The sequence below is a fragment of the Phalacrocorax aristotelis genome, chromosome 3 (genome assembly GCF_949628215.1).
Source record: "Phalacrocorax aristotelis chromosome 3, bGulAri2.1, whole genome shotgun sequence".
Classification (NCBI taxonomy): domain Eukaryota; kingdom Metazoa; phylum Chordata; class Aves; order Suliformes; family Phalacrocoracidae; genus Phalacrocorax; species Phalacrocorax aristotelis.
In genome coordinates this window covers 17,390,422-17,413,647 of record NC_134278.1, presented here as the reverse complement: position 1 = coordinate 17,413,647, position 23,226 = coordinate 17,390,422, and positions in this window count along the sequence as shown.

Below are 23,226 nucleotides of genomic sequence, written 5' to 3'. Positions count from 1 at the left end.
GTGCCATCAGCGGTGACCTGCCCCAGGAACAGAGCAGTGAGGAGAGCCCGCTGTTGGTAGTGCTTGCATTTCGGGTGAGTTGATGCCTTTTTATTCTGTTTAAAGGCAAAATGAAATAAAATGGGTACTCTTCATGTGATTATGAAATATATGCATTCCTGGTTTTATGCTGTCAAGAAAATTAAATCCTATGGTTTTGCTTTAGTGTGTGCAAACCTTTGAAAACCTAGGTTATAAAGAAGTGCGAAATGTCTTTTAAAGCTGCTGAAAAACACTGTGAGTAAAGATGAACCAAGAAACAGCTTCTGCCTCCTAACTTGGTTATATGAAGGTTCAACAGCTGAAATCTGAGGTCAGAAATCTGCCTCCTGCACACTAGGGTTCTAGTAGGTTTAAATGGGAGATAAGATGATGCCCATCATTGAACAGGAGAGCTGTTTTTAAAATTTTTTTTAAGGAAGTGTGTTAAATTATACTGTCACTGAGCCAGTTTTGACCAGTGCCTTATTATATGTAAAAAATGTTAAAACCTGAATCCCACTTTCTCCATAAGAAAGTGCACAAAAATCCCCTTCTGTTTGCTTTGATGGAGGACAACACACAGTATGTGCGCAGGGATGATCCCAGCTTAAAAACAGTGCTATACAGGCTTGGGTTTTGACTTTTTCCTGACACAGCTTTCTCTCACCTGAAGCCGTAGAAGGTGAGGCAAGCTGAAGCATATTCCTTGCATGCCTCCCAGAGCACAGGTCCACATTTTTATGTGATAGATACAGAGCAGTTTCCTGTACAAGAAGACACCATTACAGCTTGCATCCAGACCAGAACGGTTTCTATGATCAGACTTTCTCCTCTTTCTCAGCCTCCAGCAAGCTTAAACCTCCATAGCTCTGCAAATAGACCCCAAAGATCCTGCTGCGCCAGAGCTGATCTGTAAACTCGATGATGAATATTTATGGTGAAATACAGGCTCTTTCTTTAGCTGCGCTTTTTCAGGGAATAGCTCAACATTTAGCAAACAGCTGTAAAAGTCCTTAGAGGTGTGTCCCTTTCTGTTCCAAACTCAGATGAACCACTTTGACCTTGTCTTCACTGATAAAAGTGCACAGCAGGGATGGGGAAGATACACACCTGAAGCATGAATATGCTGTACTCTTCCTGGGGAGAAGGAAGAGCATCATAGCCGATGGATGTCGATTACCTCTGTGTGTTACTGCATGGATGGATGATGTACAGGGATGTACAAAAATGTGCCTTTCCCTGCAGTTTGTGTCCATTCCTTTTCCTTTGAGGGATTCTTACATACTAGACCTGCTTCCTCAATACTTTGTAATAATGTTATTGACCTGATACGTTTGGCATGCAGAGGTGATACTGCTGATATGAGTCACTCCGGTGGGATGAGGTAATGCTGCTAATAGCTCCCCTACGCGCTGGGGCGGTGGCTGCTCTCTTCCATAGAAGTGGCGATCCAGAGACAGTGCAGCTGATCACAGAGGGCTGTTCCTCCTTCCCAACCTCACTCCTGCAGGAGGCTACTACACTTTCCTATTCTTTGTTAAATTGATTAACCCCATTTCTTCAGGCTTTCTTTATGCTTTCTTTCCTGTACATCCTGCAGGCAGGTGCCACAGCCTGGCTCTGCTGGTTAACAGGGGCACAGATTAGTAAATCAAGGTTTCCTTCTTACCCTGTGTGTGAGTATATCCCCCACACAACAGGTCCTTCCTGCCCTCTCTGTGGGGTGTAAGCTCCACTGCACACTAGGAGCAAGCTTTGGCCAGTGGCAGCTCCACATGTCACATTGCTCTGAGCCAGCGGGTTGTCCCTTTTCCCTTGGGGGTGCCCATGCTGCCTCTGCTTCCTGTAAGCACCTGCCTCCTCCTGCTTATGCCTTGCATCCCTCTGCATCCCTCTTGATCTCTCTGCATCTCTCTGCAGCCTTCTGTGTCCCTCTGTGCCCCCCTGCACATCTGGGTGGCCAAAGCAAGGTGTCAGGCCAGCAAGCAGCCCCTTGCTCCTCCTGCTCCCTGCACTGGGAAGCAGGCAACTCTGATGAAGTGAGGCTTGCTGGAGGCTGTGCCTGCTCTGTTTGCTCAGAGGCCATTTGCACTGTGCGCCTTATATATTTTTTTTTAATTGCATTGCCCCGGCTCAAGTGCTGTTCACCTGGAACAGGCAAGTTTTCCTCCAGTGCAGCAGTGTACTTATAGCCCTGCTGGAGCTAGAACAGAGAGCATGCATCTGGGGGACATGCCCAGGTGCTTGGACAGAATGAAACATTAAGTTTTATTTATTTTTAAATATAAAAATTATATATTATATATTTTATAAAATATATTTATATTTTATATTGCTCCCAGCCCTCCTCCCCTCTGGCTGGGAGCGATCCTCTCTGGCAGGATGTGGCCCCAGCAGCAGGATCTATGGGCAGATGCCGCTGTCCCAGGGACTGGAGAGCACACCTGGGACCTTGTGGCCAATCAGTTTTTGTCTGTTCTCCCAAAGGTGACAAAAGCAGGGATAAAGCTATAAAGCAAGCATAAACTCAGCATTATCTGATCCTACTAATTCTATATAAATGTAATTATGCATTGATGTCTGATCTAGATTGTACGCAATACCAGTGGTTTATCTCTTATTGCACAAACCTGACACTGATGATCATACAACCACAGCCACAAGTTCTCATGAAGAAATTCTCTTCACCAGGCTTGATGGCTATAGAAGATGGTGCCAGAGCTGTTCTGTGATATGAAGGTCAGTCAGAAGAAGGATGTCACTTTTGGCATCTCAGGGGACTGAATGAGTTTTTCAGAAGTTTCCCATCATTGCGAGCAGTAATTTATCTCAGTGAGCACTGCCACCGTCGCATCCCTCATGTTCGGCTGCTGTTTGCCACTGCTACTTTCAGAAAAGGTTGATTTGATACAAATTGGTGAGGCAGCATGTTCCCATAGACATAAGTCTTCCAGTGCATGAACAAGGCAGGAGTTTTTTGAAGATGGCACCTCTTTAAATGAAGTAGGCAGTGTCGTGGGCTCAGGGAAGATGCAGTAATGGGATGCAAGTGGTCTACGAAATACCTGCACACTCCCCAAACTGTTCAGAAATCACCACCTGTTAGATTTTATCAGAACACTAAAGAAGCTGAGGCAACAATGGCTTTAAACCTCTGGTTTAAGTGGAGAAGCGTACTGGAAAGGCTGTGAAATTACACATCTAGCTTTATAATAGAAACACCCACATTCACTTGAGAGCAGGGGTTCTTGCTTGTCTGAAGTCTTCAGATTTCTTTTGCATGCTGTGACATTTCCCTTCCATTTAATGGCATTAATCCTATGCCAGGATTGCCTTGGCTTGTTGCTGGGATGCTCTTTTGCCCAGCATTTTGCTACAGTTGAACAAATGAATACTTTCTGGTATGCAAAACTTGCCATTTGGATATTATTTTTGCTACGTGTTTTTTTCTGAAATTCCAGTACCACTTTTCTCTCTCTCTCCCTCTCCCTCTCTTTTGTATATTACTTTCCGTGTAGCGCAAGCCCATCTGCATTTAGCCGGATGAGTGGGAACTGTGGGCACGCAACAGTACATGATCCCTTCTATTACATAATTAAATTGCCATAATGTATATGACTTAGGAATATGTCTGAACAAGTTGCTATGAATCATAGATTTTTCAGCCTGAAACTGCCCTATTTAGCTTTTGTTAATCATTTCACTGTTCCTACATTTTGAAGGAAAGCCTCCCTTTTCTTCAACTCCAAAGGCAGAAAGATGGGAAGGGTGAAGCACGTTTCTATCTTAGTTATTCTAGTGAAATATGAACATAAGGTAAATTACACCATGTGCAGCTGAGATCAGAATCTGGCACAGTGCCCCCGTGCCCCGTGATAAGAAGTTTCTGCAGTCCCAACCTACTGAACTATCAGTATCAGCAAGCAAGTAAATGGGTAATTGTTATAGTTCAACATCTCGTATCTTTTAGCCACAGATCTGCAGGGCAAGCAGATGCTTTTTAAAAAATTGGTCCCTAAATCTGTTGTTCTCTTCTTTTACTAGTTGCCATTTGATAAAAAGAAAAAATCCTCTTCTGAACAAATCTCTTCTTGTCTTTAGCAGGATCCTGCTCTGAGCAAACCCCATCTTGTCTTTATCAGGAGCTCTGTCTGATCAGAGAGCGAGGATCCTGCCAAAAACATGGGAGAGATTTGGCTAGAACAAAATGCAAGAAGTCAGTGGTAAAAGGAAAAAAGGCCAACATCTGCTTATTTACTCTGTGTAAAACTTTGTCTTCACTGGAGTTAATGTAGCTTTCACCATGCAGCTCAGAGCAGTGCTTGGTGCTTGAGTGCCTGAGGTTTTCCAGTCTGGTTTGAGTTTACAATAAGTGGATGGGGTAGTTGAATTAATGCGTCTGTGGAGCAGAAGCACGCATGAGTCAAAAGTGACACACACCACTTGATTAAAGAAATCCACCTGGTTAGGAGAGCCCCTGCCACAGCATCGGCACCGTCTGGGGAGGCAGCATGTCCAGTGGGCTTGTGTGCTTGCCCAGCGGGCAGCCGGGGAGCTGCCCTGCCCTGGCCCCGGCACTGTCACCGGGCAGGGTCTCATGTCTGGAGGCTGGAAACAGCCAGTAGATCGCTCGGTGAGATTGCCTGCCCTGCGTGTTTCAGTGGGGTCTCACTGGTTTTACCCCAAAAAGTCAGTATCAGCAGGAAACCTGTGTTTCAGACCAGAGACTTTCTTTACTGGGGGTTTTGGTGATTCACACGCCTTCCTTTGTTTACGCATTTCTGCTGTGTCAACTGCAGCACAGCAGTTGCATCGAAGGGGCATCTTATTACTATGCAGAATTTTATACTGAATGAGTAATCGAACCTCTGCAATGTATTTTAGAGTCAGGCTTGCAAAATCTCTGGCGTGGTGAAGGGACTGACTGCTGTACAAAGGAAACATGGAGTGCAGTCCTGCCCTGCATAGGGTCAAGGTAGTGAATGCACATATTTTGATGAGAATGTAATGTTCTGTGTCTTGCAAAATGTACTCATGGCACTGCCTGCACGGTTCAGCCTCTTTTGCCACATTGCAGCATGGAGACTGCATGGAATGAATAGTGGATGCCGTGTTATTTCTCCTGGTTTCACAAAGCAGAAAGAAGTAGCAGTTTAGAGTCTTTGTCATGCAGATTAAAGTGCTTGCATTCATACAGGCAGACTTTCTTGGCAGTCTGCTATCTTTCTGCAGTTTTTCTTCTTTGATTAGAAGATTCAGCAATGTTATTTCTATTCCCTTAGTATAGGTGTCTAGCATGATCTTACACTTCATTCAGAGACTACATTAACAGCACAATGGTTCTATTTATAAAAAATTTATTAGAAAGCACAATTAGAAAAATATAGGTGGTGTGAAAAAGAGCCATCACCCTTTGCTTTCTGTGGTTATGACAATATTTTCCTCTTGCACAGCATACAGTTGCGATCCCAGGGTTGTAGGACATCTTGTAAACATTAAGGACAAAGATAATGCCCTGTCTTTACAGGATAATAAAAATAGAAAATGTTCTTACCTTGCATAGCAAGCTCAAGTTGTCCACTGGGGTGTAAAATGCTAATGGCGATAAGGCAGGGTTGTGCCCGCCCTTAGATAGTTAATGAAAGGAAATCCCTGCTGGAAGCTGGTGATGGGAATGGCCTCTCCAACTACACGGAAGTAAATGTGACCTGCATCTTGCCTCCCAGGGACTTCCCATTTTAACAGAGCTGTTTGGATATATGTGCTGTGAGATACCTGGACACTCATTGACTTTAGCCAAAGCTGAGAGCATTCATCGCTTCTGAACCCATCAAACTCCAAGGAGCTAAATTTCAGAGGTGGTCAAGCATCCTAAAGGTTAAGTACCTTTAGGATGCTAAGTTCTACAGAATACATGGCTGAATATGACCCTGCAGGTCAGTGGCACAAGCAGGAGGACAATCCTGGAGGTCAGTCCCGCTTCCCAGTCCCATGCTCAGCCCATGCACCAACTCTGTCGCTTGGTCTCCCACTGCAATAGTGATTGCTTAGACATTTACTCCATACAGCAATGTCCCTTGAGAATTGTAACACATGAAAAATACAGTGGAGTTGTCCAAGTTATTTCTTTTGTACAGCTTTTTCAAGCTATTTAAAAAACAAGTACTTGATATAATTCCAAATGTATATAAAATCACACAGACTACTGTAATACAAGACTGACCCTATATGAAGGCTGTCCATATCCATCAGTAAAGCCCACCGCACCCTATTGTTTGAACATAAGGATCTGTTACAGGTTTGTCTTTGTGGGAGCAAAAATAAAGCAAAACACTTTAGTAGCACCTTTTCTTGGCAAATATTATTGAATTATTTTATTAATGTTTTCCGGTAACTTCTCCAGTGGAAACAATGCAAATCCTTGTCACGGAGTGCTCCAGGCCTGCTGAACCTATGAGTTTTTTAAAAAAACCAAAACATCCAGCACATTTGCCTTCATTTCCACTCAAGCCTTTCACCCTGATAGGCCAGATACTAGCTTTCTGAATGTTGCCTAAACCACTTTTTCTTAGGAAATTAATTAATTTCCATCTCATACTAATTGCCCCAAGTTATCCCACAGTTCAGAGCAAGAAGTAATGAGCAAAAAAGTCATGCTTTACTTTTTTGCAGAGATGAAGGACCACTCCATAATGTGACATTTTCTTTACTGTTGTGCAAAACACTATGTAACTCTAAAAATTAGAGGAGACTGCTTCTGCATTTATCTGAATCTTTACAGCTTCTGAGCAGTTCAGGGAGGGAATGAATGAGAATGAACTGCTGAAACTAAAAGACATAATTTTCCCTACCATGTATTTTTCAGTTTTTAGAGCACTGAATTGCCTGCTGAAAAAGGATTTGAACAAGACATGCAAGTAGATGCAGTTGAAAAATTATGGCACCAGTTTAAGTGCCCAAATCCTGAAGTCAGATGGTTACTCTCAGATGTAGCACCTGGCTTCTGCAGTCTGTAACAAGAGAGCAACCAGCAAACCAGCCAAGTGCCCCAACATTAACAGCTGGTCCAGATCACTGCCATCTCCAAATCTCTTCTCAGAAAACTGAAGTCAAAGTTATACTCATTCAGAAGGCATTTGTAGTCAACATTTTATTCCAGTCAAATGTTTCTTTAATTATTTCAAAGCATGTCTTTCTAATTTTATCACTACTGACCAACCAAAACAAATCAATTTGTGTGTTAAATTAAAGAATTTCCCATTGAATTGAATTAGTTTTTAGCAGGACTCTCATTTTTAACTCCCAGTATAGCTAGAACACCTGCCTTGTAGCAGATAATAGTTCCTTTTGCGTGATCTGCACAGATGTCCTGGAATGCAAGAGGATAAGGATTTGGAGGGACTTATCTTGTAGGTGCAAATAACAGTTTCTTTACTGGGTGTTTGTGGGGTTTTTTTAATTAATGGAAAGAAAAGGAAGTCAAGAAACATTAATTGTGTTAGAGGTTGGGGATCTAATCCAAACTCCATGAAATGCAGAGCTTCTTCCTCTGCATTAGGTGAGCTTTGGACCAAGTGACAGGCTATCACTGCAAAATGCAGTGTTTTGTGAAGGCAGTCCTGATCCCATGGCTCGATTTGATGCTGGAGCTACCTGCTGGATCGATACCCCAAACTGTTCTGCCGACAGTCTCTCTCCATGGATGGGGGTCATGATCCTGTTGCTGTTTGCATTTCTAGGGAACTGCTGGGTTGAGTTGGGAGATCTGTGATAACAGTGGGCATCTCTCCCTGGAGGGACTGGCACCGGCAGTGCCATGGTGCGGAGGGCTGGGGCAGGCGGCAGAGCCCCACTGGCGCTCCAGGGATGCCACCCTAAGGATATGGGCATCCTCAGCAAGCATCAGACAGCAGGTCTGAGAACTAAATGAATGGACAGTTGTGCAGTTTCATGTAGTTTCAAGGCAAGTTCTTTCATGCAAATTTTTTAGTAACCTAATTTGCCTCCTTGCAATGGACTTGCTAACAGCCATAAACAGTCTTTAAAAAAGTATGAATTTTGTGCTGCTGAAAAGGAGCCCTGATGACTGAAGTTATTACTCCTGCTTCAGGGAATGATCAGCAAAAACCTTCCCCGCACACTGCTGGCAGCCTGCCTCATCTCTGGCCAGCAGGAGAACTGCCTTTGAAGTATGAGCTGAGTGACTTGGAAAGAGTGTGGGACTCCTCAGAGTCTCATCTCACTCCAGGTTTATTGCACAGGCAGTGGACTGGAAAGATTGTTAATGCTGACTGAATGTGCTGGGATTGGTGCGGCTGATCTGCAGGTTCTGAAGCGTGTTTGTACCACGCTGGGATGTTCAGGTCCTTGCTATGCACTGTGTTACCCTTTCCAAAGTAAAGCTTGTTACCTAGAAAAAGAAATTTGTTAAATCTAAAGATGATCATGGTTTAGGCTGAAGAAAGGCTTTCACTCCCAGGATTGTAATAATCTCTTATATGGGACATTCAGTCCATAATGGGTTGTCTCCTGCAGACTGCATACTTACAAGCAAGTGTTAGTTCCACAGCTTTCACCCTACTCCGAAGAAGTGCAAACCCTAAAAAAGGCTTTTGAGTAGTTGTGAACCAGCACAGGAATAGCAGGTGTGGGGATGTCTGGGTCCTGCCTTTACTCAGACACTGGGACTTCTGGTAAAATGAGCCCAAGGACAAGGATGCTCTTGTTTGGGTCATCTGTAGGCTGCAAATCTGGGAGTTTCTTGTGAGTAAACGATGGAGTAAATCCACAGAGAGATTCATACATGTGATCTGACCTCTGGACAGGACTCATAAAACATTAATAAATTCTCTGCGGGGCTCTTCTGAAGGGCCATAGTTTCCTCTACAGTGGTGTAAAGCCCTTCCATCTGCAGCTTCCCCTGTGGGTTCCTGTTCTCCAGCTGGGGCTGCAGGCTGGGCCTCTCGTGAATCCCTTTTCTAGTGTTTCAGCTATTTTATCTGCTGAATAAGCAAGTGATGTCTGCCTCTCTGTCCTTATCAAAGACCATGAAATGTGTATGAGTACGGAGGGTTGGACTCAGAGGGCCAGACAGCAGGTCTGTAAGCAGGGAGGAGATGGTCCTTCCCCCCGGCACTGGCCAAGGAAGGCAGGAGACGTGCAAGTCTGCACAGAGACGCTCAAGGGGCTGAATTCTCTTAGTGTTTTTTGTCTCAAGGTGGCTGACAGTGGTATCTAAGGAAATGCAAAGTGTGATTAAATCTTGTGTCCAACACTGCAAAATAATGTCCATGTACAAAACTGAAAGCAAAGACAACCTTTCTTCAGACTCTCTAGTTGGAATTATCTTTGGAACATCAGAAAGGGAAACAAATCATGTTGCTGTGGTTTTTTTTCTTTAATGGATGCCCTTTGTTGAAGGACGTTATCACAACAGTGATCTGGCAGTGGAGGTGAGTTGAAGCTGAAAGACCAGATGCTCTGGTCATGTAAAAGGACTTTAGCTTCATGGAAATCAGTGGAGTTTCATTGCTTTACCTTTTATGATCTGATTCATAAGGCCCGACATCTTGTCTCCAGTTTCTAACTGCTAAAAATCACTTTTTCTCTTAAATAACACTTCTAGGTGTTCACTAGATTAAACAAATAGAAAATTAAAACATCATGAACTAACAGATTTAACTCTTTGACTTATTCTAATTCAGTCTTTGAGTAGTTTACTTCGAGGAAATGATATGACACGAAACTGGGGGAGAGGACTCTAAATAAAAACCAGCTGGATCACATAACCAGACCTTTCTTACTTAAAAAAAGCCACAAAAACCCCCCAACACTTCTGTTTTTAAAAGTAACTATGTGATACAAACTCTTCTCATTTGCTGATATGGCAACCCCGAGATAAAAGCTTACCTAATGCATTGGGTTTTTTCCCAGACCATGTCTGTCCCAGCCCATCATTGCCATGAGTTGCTTCCCATCCCCTTCCCTGCCTGGTTCAGTTGTAGTCGTCAGCTGATGGGGGTGGAGGTGGAAGCTCTCCAAGCCTGGCAGCGCTGTGCTTTGCTTGCTGCTGGCCCCTTGCCCAAGGGCCACAACATCTTCTCACTTGGTCTTGTCATCATGGAGTTTGGCATTCCTATAGGTAATTCCCCTCTATCTTGTGTTTGCTGTTTTTTCCTTAGTATCTCAGGTGAGGTTAGACTGGCTGTGATGGTCCTTCTTGTATGTAGGAGATCCCATCGCACTGAGCAGGCCAGTCTCTCTCATACTCTGTTATCTCCCCAAGCCCAGTTCTGCTCTCAGCTTGCTTGCCTCATCCCCTTACCCCCAAATGCTCCTTGCCGTCAGGAAAACTTGGTTTTCCTGTGCCAGACCATCCCTTCAAAATGCATATGGCAGCACTTTGCAAAAATTTTGACAGAAAGAGATGAATAGATTTCATACTTCAATTTTTAAAATCCTAAGTATCTAGTATGCAAATCTAGACTTGAGGGTCTCAGCACACCTTGCGCAGTTTGGAGTGAGTCTAATAACACAATATTTGCACATGTGCAGATAACCACTTTTGGACCAGATGACCCCCAGAGGCCCCTTCCAACCTCAACCATTCTGTGAACCTGCACTGAGAATCTGGTGCCAATGCAGTTGCAGAAATGCAATCATAACGTCCATGTAGCGTGTGCTCACAGAGGGCTTGATCCTCCATCGGGGTAAATAAAGTGGCTGTGCTGAGGAGGTGGCACAGGCTCTGCAGCAGGCAGGCTCCTCTCTGTGGCAGCACTGCACGGGAAGCTGGCATCTACCCTGCCTTGCACAGAGGCTTCGGTTTCCCTTTCCACTTGCCCTCATCTGAGATATTTGGGACTGTTTTTTCCCTCCCTGTGTACAGATGATGTCACTGCAATCACCATGACATCATTTTCTAGGAGATACACTGACACAGTGGGGAAAGAGGAGCGAGGCTTTCTTGTGCCATGCCTGCCCAAGTGGGTTTGCTGCTGGCAAGTCTTGAGAGTGTTGATGCAGAGTGAAAATGTCAGCAGCCCTCATAAAAATTTTATATAGCATTTTTTAAACTTCACCATCTTGAAAGCAAAGATCAAAAAGGACTTGGACCTACTGGCTGATGAAACAAAAAGGCTGGAGCAAACTGAATTTGAACGTTGTCAGATTTATTTCTATGGTAATTTTTAATTGAAGACTAAGTAAGTAAATAAATAAGTATGATTTCATGTAATTGCTGGCCAATATTAAAAAAAATCTTGGCTTCTGGCCCTAGGAAACAATCTGTCTTATACCTAGCAGGAGTTTGCACCTAAGTAATCTTTTTCTTTTTCTTTTTTTCTTTTTGTCTGCTTATAGTATGAGTTATTCCTTACCCTGGATTTCTTCCATCTCTGCCTCTTGTGAGGCTGAGCCAGTCACATATGTCAGGTTTCAGCAGGCAGCAGGCTGTCTGCCCAGGTAGCAGAGTTAATGAAAATTCTCTCTTTTCCCACCCAAGCAAACCAGTTATCATCCCATGTGCGTGCAGGAAAGGCGTGATAGTCCCCCAGGCCAAGAGCTGTCTCATCAGCGACAGACCCCTGGTAAAGGGCTGCCAGGGACAGTGGTGCCTTCGTGAGTGTCTTGTCCTGCCTGGATCCTGAGGATTTGCTGTGCTTGCTGACATCTTTATGAATGTCCCCTTCATTTCTATTTCCTACCACAATATACTATCCTTGTTGTCACACAAAATGAGGCAAGCTATGAGTACCACAGCTGAACTATAAACTGCACCTGTATATATATACACGTAAAATTAGAAACACCACAACCTTGAAATTTCTTTTTTTTTTATTATTCTGATTTTTCTCTTCTCTAGAACTGCCTCAGTTCTGTAGAGAAAGTATTTTTTCCTCAGGAATTTAAGAGGTGAAGTTCAAAATTCATTCTATTGAGTTGATTTATTTTAGCATGCCAGGTTTGTAAATTATTAATCTTCCTTCAGTTTTTAGGACAGAAGACCAGGAGTTGCTCTAAAAAAGGGGATGTCCTTGGCATTGGGATAGCTCTTACCACTATGGGGTGGTCCTTGCTGGAAAGGGAAGAATTACTTCTCTCATTGTAGATGTTCTGGGGCAGGGAGAGAGGTAGAACAACGTGTGGGCTAAAAGTCATGAGCCAATAATGATGAAAAAAGGAGGGGGTGAGGGTTTTGTTTATTTTTAATGTAATTATTTGTGAAGATGAATGGTTAGCAATACTTGAGGCCCATACATGCTCTGCAGGCACGTGGTAGTAGGAGACTGGTTAGGGAGGTAGCCCTGCTGGGAGATAGAAAGAACAGTGACCCAAGTCCTTACACCCAGGCTCACCAATGCCGTGGGTGTTCACAGCCCTGCAGACTACCCCTGCTCTGTCCATGGCAGTAGCTCTCAAGCATCGTGGAGCACATGGGAGGAGCAAAGTCAGGCGCTTACAAACTTGACTGTGTAGATGAACCCTGGTCTTACTTCTTCCATCCCAGAAGGTATTTAATCAATCATCTAAAGAATTCTACTTTAGAGTCTTTACTGTTATTGTGGTTATAACAGCTACCCCAAAGTAAGACTAAACAAAGCCATGTCACTTGGTTTAAAGTTGAATTATTAGTTTTTGCCAAAGTATCTGATGCAAGGGTGGTGGCATTCCCTTCGGCAGCCTGACACAGAGTGACTCCAATGTGAGTGTTGTCCAATTCAGTCCCCCTATAATATTTCCAATTCTTTTAGCCCAGTTAAGAACATGAGGCACTGAAGACACAGTCCAGCCATAATCCAGTCCAGCCATAGCAAAGCTCAGCCAGCTGGCTCACAGAACTGCAGTTCAGAGGTCAGAAAGACACATCAGAAGTAAATTCAGGGTATGAGAAGAAAGACATAGAAGAGGAGAAGGAAACTAAGTCATGAGATGCAAACTGTAAGAATGATTTCTACTTTCTACCAGGCCTTCAAGTGGGGCAAGGATGCTGTGGTACCGGTGAGAGGGACCTCTGCAGAGCAATGAATTAAAGCCCTGCTTGGGCAGAGTTGCCCAGCACTGCGTCCAGCTGGGTGTCTCCAGGGATGGAGGCTCCACAAGCACTCTGGGCAAGCTGTGCCAGTGTTTAACCATCCTTACAGTAAGAAAAGTCTTTTTCTTACATTTAAACAGATTTTCCTTTTTTTTAGTTTGTGCCCATTGCCTCTGTCACTGGGCATCACAGAGACGCATCTGGCTTCATCTTCTTTACTCTCTCCCCATCAGGTATTTAAAGATCTTGATAAGATGCTGCTGAGCCTTCTCTTCTCCAGGCTGAACAGTCCCACCTCTCTCAGCCCTTCCTTGTATGGCAGGTGCTCCAGTCCCTTCATCACCTTTGTGGCCTTCACTGGACTTGGTCCTGTATGTTCATTTCTCCCTTGTACTGGACAGATTCTCAGCTTCCAGATTTTGTAACAGGAGCCTGGTTTTGCTTCACAAATCCTCTACATGCTCTCAAATTATAGAATAGTCATTGTTCAACTCAGTAATTTTTGAAAGAAATTATTTCACAGGCAAGGCCATTTTAGGCTTAAATTTAACTTCTGCATGGGAGTGGAAAGGTGTCTGGGTAATAGCAGCGCTGGGATACACAGGTTCACACAGAGACTTCATGGTTTTGTTGACTGAACATCTGTACACAAATAACCAAAGCAATAATAATGTGTGCAAGGGAATGGAGGCCATTTGGAAACCTGTATAATTTTGATGGAGCATAGAACAGAGAATATTTTTCCTCTGGCCATGTGCTTCATCACACTAGCCCATTTTAGTTATCCTTGTATAGACTTTGATCTTTTACAAATGTACTTGCTATTCAAATTATTTGGCCAGTGGTTGAGTAAATACATTTTCTCCTAGAATTTGTTCATATTCCCCAAGATAATCCATTGTTTATGCTGCAGGAAGTCACCCAGCTCATGCAATGTGATTTTTGCCTTCTGAGCATCCAACTGCCAATTAATTAATGCATTTCAGTTTGGCAAAACAGCAATTTCCTGCAAGCTGTATGATCAATATCTATCTCCAGAAGTATTTATGATGATGCTTTTCCTATGGAAGCTTTAGCAAAAAGTTAGCTTGGAGAAACATTAATCAAAAGTGAACAAAGTGTTTTGTGTGCCATCTAAGCATCAAAAGGTGGAAATGGGATATGATCTAAGCATTATATACCTGTCAAAGTTGTATAAGCTCTCTTTTATTGCAAAACAAAGCATCAATGACTGTGGTTACTCCGAGCTCAGCCCTACCCGGGCAGTCCCAGAGCTCTCGCGCAGCAGAGCCACAGCACAGCTGTGTTGTCTGTTGAACAACACTGCAGCTCTTCCATCAGGCTTGCCAACCTGATCAACCTTTTCAGTGGTCCCTTAGAACAACACAGATATAATGACTTTAATATTTATTCCAACATTTTTTTCCAGTGCAGAAGGTAGATAATGTCTGTACCTAGTAAGACTATTTGGATTTAAAGACTAGCCTCAAGGCATCTGTGAACTTATTCATACAAAGAAGAAGGTTTATTCCTAAAAAATACCACTGTTACGATACAGAAGAGTGGCACTAAACTGTAGTCATCTCCAAAAGAAAAAGGATAGTCCTTCTCTGTGGTCAGGGTAAGGAAGGAGGAAAGGACTTGGTCCCACCTCATCAAATGACATGGAATAAGGAATCCAATACCTTTGCAGGCAAAGGTGCCCTGTCAAGTCTCTTCTGTGGAAATCTGTAAATCTCTCCGTTTCCACCTTTGTGATAGAAAGAATTCAACTGACTTCAGTTTTCCTCTTCTTTAAAACGAATATATGGTTGCAGTATGTCAGTTAAAGACTTGATCTTCTGTAAATGTATTGGGGATATTAAAAGCTTGATACAAAAATATTGCCTTAAGACTTGTATATTCATCTAGTACCTAGTACGGGGTGGTGCGCGTGTGTTGCTGGGAGCCTGAGGTGCCACACTATACAAATAATGATCACTCATAAAAGTACGTACTGCTTATGTTGCTTTGCAGGGTTCAAGTAAACTGTATTGAGATAACAGCTCCTTGGTACAGCCACTCATTTTAGGAGTTGGGGGTTTTTTTTCTGTTGTAATTATATCACCATAGTTAAAATGACTACACTTTGAAACTTAGGCCAAGCTTCAGAGGTGTTACAAATTTAGATGAAGTTTGATGCATACTTTGATGAAGTCAGATGATAAGCAGTTACTATTATGAATAAAACAAGAATATTTGTTTACGTTTGGTTTAGAACAGGATCTAAACAAAGGCTCCAGAGTAGGTGTTGGGGACCAAGTTCTTGGTTCCTCCCTCATTTTTCACTGTCATGCTTCAGCTGAACTGAATGAGGATCCTAGCAATGCCCTTGTGTCATTTTGAACTTTTCAGATCCCACTGGCACCACTTTGCATAGCACAAAGCAATTTGTTTCCATTAGAAAGAACATTAAGGTGATGTAGCTGAAATTGTTCTGTGCCCTAAATCTATATAATTTGTTGCTCTTGAGCAATTCGGCTCAGCTTCCATTACCACAGATTGACATCAACAAACCATTTCATCTTCCAGGCCTGTCACATCAAGTATTTTTTACAGCACTGTTATAGCTTCAGTTCAGAAAGTGACTGTGACAAAGAAGGGGCTGCATTAGATTCAGTGTCAATAGCAATTTAATTTACTTCTCGGAAATTTCATTAGCCAAAAATAAATTAGAAAATGACATGTGTACAGCATAACTAGTTCAAAACCATTGAGAAACGAAGCCCTTTGACAAAGCAGCGCAGTTTCTTAAGCATGCCCCAGCAGAAGCACCTTTGACCACTGACGCTTCCTTGGCGGTGGCATGACCACTGCTGGTCCCATCCTCTCTCTGTTCTTATGAGCTGCCAGGAAAATCTTTGTTTTCAGACCAATGTTCTCTAGCGTTGCTTGTATCCCTGTCAAGGTGGCTGCTTCTCAAGTGATTGAGCAAACTCTGCTTTTACATAACAGGAGATTAGAAACCAATGAAAGCAGCAGCATCAAGTAAGAGGGATGCAGGCTTTGGTGGAGGGAGTGTGGGGAAGACCCTCAGCACCTAGTACAGTGCAAGGGATGCTGATGGTTTCTATGGGTCTGGAGGCATTGGAAGGGGCTGACACAAACATACTCATCTTCTCTATGCTTTCCTTAACACAGTGCATTACTTCTACTGCCTCTCTGCCCACTAGACAACTCTTGCCTTTTTTAACCACACTGAGCACTTACAGTGTATTGCACTGGTTGCCCCTGAATCACTTCTAAGATGCAGTTCTTTTAGGGCTGGTCTACCTTGCTTGGGTCAGACCAACTTCAAATCTGACTGCCTTTAAATGCCTTGCTTTTGAAAAGTCTCAGCTTGCTACGTGATCCAGATCTTTCTGTCCTCCCCAACATTTGCTGCATTTGAAATTTTACCAACAGAGACTTTGCGTCTTATGGATAATGGATAAAAATTCTGGAGAGGTATCAAGCTCCTGCTGATCTTCCTAAGACCCCACAGATAACAAATCTCTTTGATGAAGAAAATATTTTTGAGCTGTTTATTAGTCACTTCTTAATCCACTTGATGCGTTATTAATATTGTATATTGATAATTTCTAATCAGAATGCCGATACAGTGCTCAGAAAAAAATCTTGCAAAAATCTATTACATGTTTGAAGTTATAAATCAAACACATAATCTCCTCAAATAATTAAATCTTCTTTTTGGCAGTTCTTATCTTCCATAATTATATTTCTACACTTGTCCTTCATCAGCTTTTTTACCTTTCTGTTTAATACCACAACTCACTGCCCTTCAGTTGTTGAAGGGTGCTAACCTGCTATTTTTGCATTTGCTACTGCAGCAGCCCTCTCCTAGACTTCACAACCTGCTCGGGAAGCCGAGGTTTATTCACCAGTTAGCGTCAGCAGAGTGGATGTGCCTTCTTTTATTGTCATCTGTCCTGCCAGCTATGACCTTTTCTTCTAGGTATTTAGTTTCTTTATAAATTTCCTACATTTTATAATACTGGATTTTGATGTCACAGAAGGCATAAAATATTGCAGGGGAAATATCTGATGTCTTCTTTACACTGTTTACTGACATTTAAAGGGCATTTTAGCTGTGCTTATGTAGTGACACAGTGTTGGCACTACCACCTGTGGGACAGGAGAGTGTCCTTGGGGACACTGCATGGCCCACACCAGCATAAGACCAGACCCTGCTCACCCTGATTTTACCACCACTGGGGTCCATCCAAGTCAATATTTCTCAAACTCGTTGAAAGTACAGCCTTATTTCGGCTCATTCATCTATCCCCTAAGCACAGCCTCCCCCCCCTCCAGGTTGAGAGCCAAACTCAACGTGTTTCTATTCAGAGCCATACTTAGCTGATCACTTTCATTTAAAGTCAGTAACCTTACTTTATGCATAGCTTGCATTCACACACTGCAGGTGCTCCAAAATCACACCTAACACCTGCTTACCCATTCTCAGACGAGGCAGCAACAGTTTAGAATAAATGTCTCTCCTTTCTATATGAAGTGTCTATACTGCCAACTACCTTCAACTGCTAGCAGGTGCTCAGCACACCCATGGTGAGGATGAAGTGTTTGTACCTGCCAAAAGTAAAAGCTACCTGTCTTTTGTCCCAGACGCAGAGCGGTCTGAGCAACTGCCCTTCCTCTGTAGAGCTGTGTTGTGCACCTTGCAGACTAACTCCGGCAAGTGGAAGGGGTGGCCGAGACCCATCCCAGGAACTGTGGGTCATAGCTCACGTTTGCACCAATCTGGGCATCAAAGATAAAGGAAGCCTATGAAAAGGTCTAGCACAGTAGCCCTCGGCGGAGATTTTGCTGGTCATCTCCCAGCACACAGAGGCTGGCATGAGGCGATTTAGCCGAGAGTGAGAAGGAATGTACAGGAGAAAGCTGCGAAGTTCTTTACAAGTTCAAATATAAGTTCAAGTACCAAAAAAACCAATTTTTTTTTGTTTTCCAACATATAACAAAAAATCTTGTCTTATTGTTACATTCACAATTAATAATCTATATTATTTTTTTTGTATGATTTTGTTCACTTAATCCTCCACTGCATTAAGGATACCACAGGCACTACACTCTTTCGTCTCTACCAACTTTTTCATTAATATGCTTGTCAGCCACGAAGCATTAGAACCAGCCCTGCACTGCTGAGACTGGATGGTTGGTTGGTCAGCAGGTTGTCTCTGCCCATGTCCAGAAGCAGAGATAAACATCATGTAGGCCGTAGGCTGTTGCAGAACAAAAAATGTCAAGACAAGCAACATAATAATTTTTTACTGTTGCCACAGAAATCCGCTGTTTTAAGAAGGACCTGTGCCCTCTGTGACCTGGGTTAGCAAACCCTGGTGTCATTTAGTCCCCTGTGAGCTTCACTTACATTTCTGCTAGGTTTCATTGCCGCATCCTCACACCTCTGACAGGACTGCAGAATGATTTTGGAACTATGAAGCAGTTAAAGCAGAGAAAAAATAAGGTGACTGATAGTGGATGCTTAGGGAAGGGCACAGAAGTATGAATGGTGTAGGAGAAACTCCCCAGGAGGCTTTGCCAAGGAACTCCTGAGCCACATATGTCTTTGTGATTGATAATCCTTGATATATTCTCTCTGCCATCAATTTTTCTATTCACTGTCTGAACCCACAGAGTCGTCACATCCACAAATACCATGTGTCAGTGAGTTCCCTGGTTTAACAACGCACTCTGTACACCTCTTGTTTTCAAACCTGTCACTAGAAAGGTTTAGGCGAAGTGCTCTACCTTTTTTAACTATGAGAAATAGAATAATTATTCCCTGTTAACCTTCCCCATGTGCCTCATGATTTTATAAACCCTAATATATATTCCTCATGGTCATCTCTTCCTTAGGCTGAAGATTCCGTATGTCTTAGGTTGGTCCCTATATAGGAAGTTTACCCTTGTCTCCTGTATTTGCGCTTTTTCTACTACCACCATATAATTTTGGAAAGAGATGCCAACACTGTGCACTGTAGACGCCTATGGTAAGACACACTACAATTATGATTTCTGCTTTGTTCTTGGTTTCTTTTCTAACATTTCCTAATATTAAAACTAGCCTTTTAAAACTGCTCCTGAACTTTGAGTAGACAGTTTGACAGACCTAGCTAAGGTCTCTCTCCTGAGTGGTAACAACCAGGTCAGAGCCCATCACTGTATACGCGGAGTTACAATTGTCTTTCCAGTATGCTTTGTTACACATTTATCAATATCACATTTCACCTGGCTGTTTATCATCCAGCCACTCACTATTGCAAGATTGTCCTGCAAATTTGTGCAGTCAGCTTTTGATATTATTGCTCTAAATCAGTTCATATGACCAGCAATCTCTGTTCCTCACTTTTCCAGACTATTTATGAAAATGTTGTTATACAATCCATATGATTCATATAATCTGAGCTCTGGAATAGATCCCTGTGGGACTTCACTGGTAATCATCTATATCTGAGAATACTGCCTGTCTATTTCTACTTTGTTTTTTCTGTCTTTTAATGGTGATTTGCTCATGCAAGGCCCTTCCTTCTCAGGAAGTTTATGAGGCATCTAGCTTGCAGACTTACCCAGGGAGAGTGAGGATTGTTAGTGTGCATGAGGCAAAATACACCTTGTCAGTTCTCCACAGGAGAACACAAATAAACCAGCTACATGGGATATTACTCATGCATTACACATGCCATGCTTCCTGTAGCAGAACATCACCATGGGATGAAATAGCAAAGTGTAGGAAGCCAGGGACCTCAAGAGATTTGGCATTTAACTGTTTGAACAAAAACAGATAACCATGAGATGTTTGTGGCTGATTGTTGGAGCTCTTCTGGCCTTATGCCTCAAGACCTATCCTAATCTAAGGGCACCTGGCAGAAGAAGGTTTGAGTGTACAAATGTACATTAAACTGTTGGAGGCTGATTCCTGAGTACGCATTTGACCAACGGTGGGCCAGATACCTGGGAAATCTCTGTACACTGATGTTCACAGTGCTGGCAGTGTTGCACACCACACTGCTTTTGCAAAGAGAAAGCGAAAATTTCATCAGGAGAGGTTGAAGATGGTGCTGGGTTATGGGTCTGCTGTGGGGAGGTTGGAGGTGCTTCCAGAAGAGCAAAGGAAACAGGCAGTGCCACCTGCGCCCATACCCTTGCTGACATGTGCCAACAATGATGTGAGGTAACATTAATTGACAGTTGCACTTACCACCAAGCCTCCTGGTTTTTCTTCCTCCACGGCTGCTTGGGGCTGCATGAAGAGCACGCATCCACCCAGGACCACTCCCACCCCAGGAAACAGTGTGTCGGTGCAAGTTCCTCTCTGGACTTTCTAGTGGCAGTACAGAGAAGAGAAGTTTTCTTCAGAGCCAAAATTGGACTGGTTAAGTCCTTTAATTTTCTCTTGAAGTGTCTACTTTTATTTACGCACAGGCTGATGCACACTCTAGTGTCTTTACGCCTAAATGAGGAGAACATGGAGAAGCTGTCTCATACAAATATCTCTTGCTAATAAACATAATATTTCACCTTCAGCGAAGAGTAAACAGTTCAGAGGTTTTTGAATAGGTAAGTCCATTATCTGGTGGTGGTTATTAATCATACTTCTTATGAAATCCTGTTTGCCTATATGACACTTTATGTTCAGCCAGCATCACACTCCAATATAAGAAATTTGTGAATGAGCACTAATACAAAAATAAAGCAATCATTGCTAAGAGAAAGTGGTTATAGTGTTTTTCCTGTAATAATAATGTTATTTTAAAGAATACAATAATGCAATGAATACCAACTGTTTCATTTGGTGATAATCTGTAGGACTTCTGTTCCTGTGGTGAGTATTGGGTTATTGCTTAGCTGCACTGATACTGTAATCTAATAGGTAAGCCTCTGCTGTGGCAGTCTGATCTGGTGAGTACGTATGGCTGTGCCGAGTCTTGATGGAGTCAAGGGCTTCCTGCTCCAGAGCTGATCTGCCAATGCAGAACTGGAGCCCAAGCACAGTCAAAGCTAAGGGAGGTGCTACAGAAATCAGTATCACCATCACTTTCCTTCCCTAGGTGTGCTTAAATGTGTTTGAGAATATAAACTTCTAACTGGTGTGGCTCAAAAGAGGTGCATGCACATAAGAAAGAGAAGCGTGTCACTTTTAATTATACACCGTGGTGAAATGAGAACTACATGGTTGGATGGGCTTTATGATATCCAACCCCAATTTGAAAAACTCTGCCTGCACCCATGAGGAATAGAAAACTCACTCATTAAGAAAGAAAAAGAGGGAAGGCATAATACAGGTATGCGGTGCAGGCTACACTGATCCACACCCTGCTGCTCAGTGGGTCTGGTGTTTACAAATGCAAACGATGAAGGTGCCACTGATGCAAAGGTGGTTTCCTGAAGCCTGGAGAGGCAGCCCAAAGCTCACATGGGCATGTTGGCTTTTAGAGACCACCAAACGTCACTACTGGGCCACAACTCCCTGCACCCACAATATTTGCCCCTCAATTTCCCTTCCTTCTTCTCCATGAGATCCCAGGTCCCTCCTCATTCCTTACCTCTGCCACCTGTAATTCCTTAAGACTTCTACAGTGCAACAGCTTCCACATCTCCTACTTGACTCTGAATTTGCATCCTTGGAGCCCTCCATGTCCCCAGCCCCCATTACTGCAATAGCCACCCTCCATCACTCTCCAGCCCAGACAACATCCAGCTTCTCACTCACTTTTCCCTTGGGCTGGGCAAAAGAAAATGGAGACATCTTGGTTGCTGGCCAGCAGTACATATGCGCCACTTGGCCAGCCAAATGGTGTGCATGTTGCCAAGAGCCTGATTTTGGGTCCCCGCAGCCTGATGGCCTACTTGGCTGCTCCTTGTGGCCTCTGGAGGGGCTGCATAGCTCCCACACCCCCTCAGCACCTGAGGGGCTGAGCAAGTCACCTCACAGACCATATGTTGCACAAACATTGTCCTAGTTTCTCTCTGTGATACTGCCTGGTTGCTATCCGGGAGAGGGCTGGGCCTGGTCAAGAGTTTGTTTCAGTCACTGGTAGTCCTTCTGGCAGGGGTAGGGAAAAAACATAATTTTTAAGAGTCCCAGTGGATGTATAACCTTGAACAGGGATGCTAAGAAATGAAATTAATTTTGTAATCTACTGCTGACAAATCTAAAAGTTTTCCAGCAGAAAACAGCCCTGCTGAGACAGTATAAACTTTTGCTTCTCCCCACTCTTGGCTTGTTGTACCAAAGACTTCCAAAAAATTAGATATTTTTTCCGATCCCCATAATGTATCCCACTAATTCTGCATATGATACTGAGACAACCTGGGTTTTAGTGGGGGAATGCATCAAGGAATCGATGATCTTTCATGAACAAAGCATCTTATTTTGAGGTAAATATCTGCAGTAAAGCAAGAGGAGAGAACTGACCCATGAGCAGACCTGTCTTCATTTGGTAAAGCTTTTTGTAGGACACTCGTAGCTCCTTAGCACAGAGTATTTGGAAACTGCTTTAGGAACAGTGCTTGGCTGCTATCAAATCAGTATTTACATCACTGAAATGAGGCGCTTCAGTGCAAGCTCTGAGAGAGAGCCAGCACACATGGGCTCTGATTTGGGCTTCAGAAGATGCGCTCTGCTGTCAGGCAAGTGCAGGGATCTTTGACGAAGCTGAAAGGCAGGAACGTAGGAAAATAAAAAGCTTACATTTGTGCGTTGAAGCACAGTCAGTGAGAAAGCTGAACCTGCATTTCAAACCCTCCAAAGAATAACATTATATAAATATTTTTTACTGAACATGTCTATAGCAAAAAGAATTAAGATTTAGTAGCTGGCCTTACCTAAAGCAAACTAAATTTCCTCATGTAGGATGGGTTGTGTTCCTTGTATTCAGTACATTATTCAAGGGAGGTAGCTTCGTCTGGTGACAGTGTTACAGTATCGAGGTAGTACGATGCGAAGCATACATAATGTTTTCAAGCTGCAGAAGGAAGATTCCGCTGAAACGTGCTCTGCAGACTGAGAGGTGTTTTATTTCCAAATGGTGGCAAACATGTAGGATTTATTACACTGACCTTCACTTCTTGGTGCACCTGGTAACCGTGAAGGTTTGTATCAGTGAGTGGGTGAA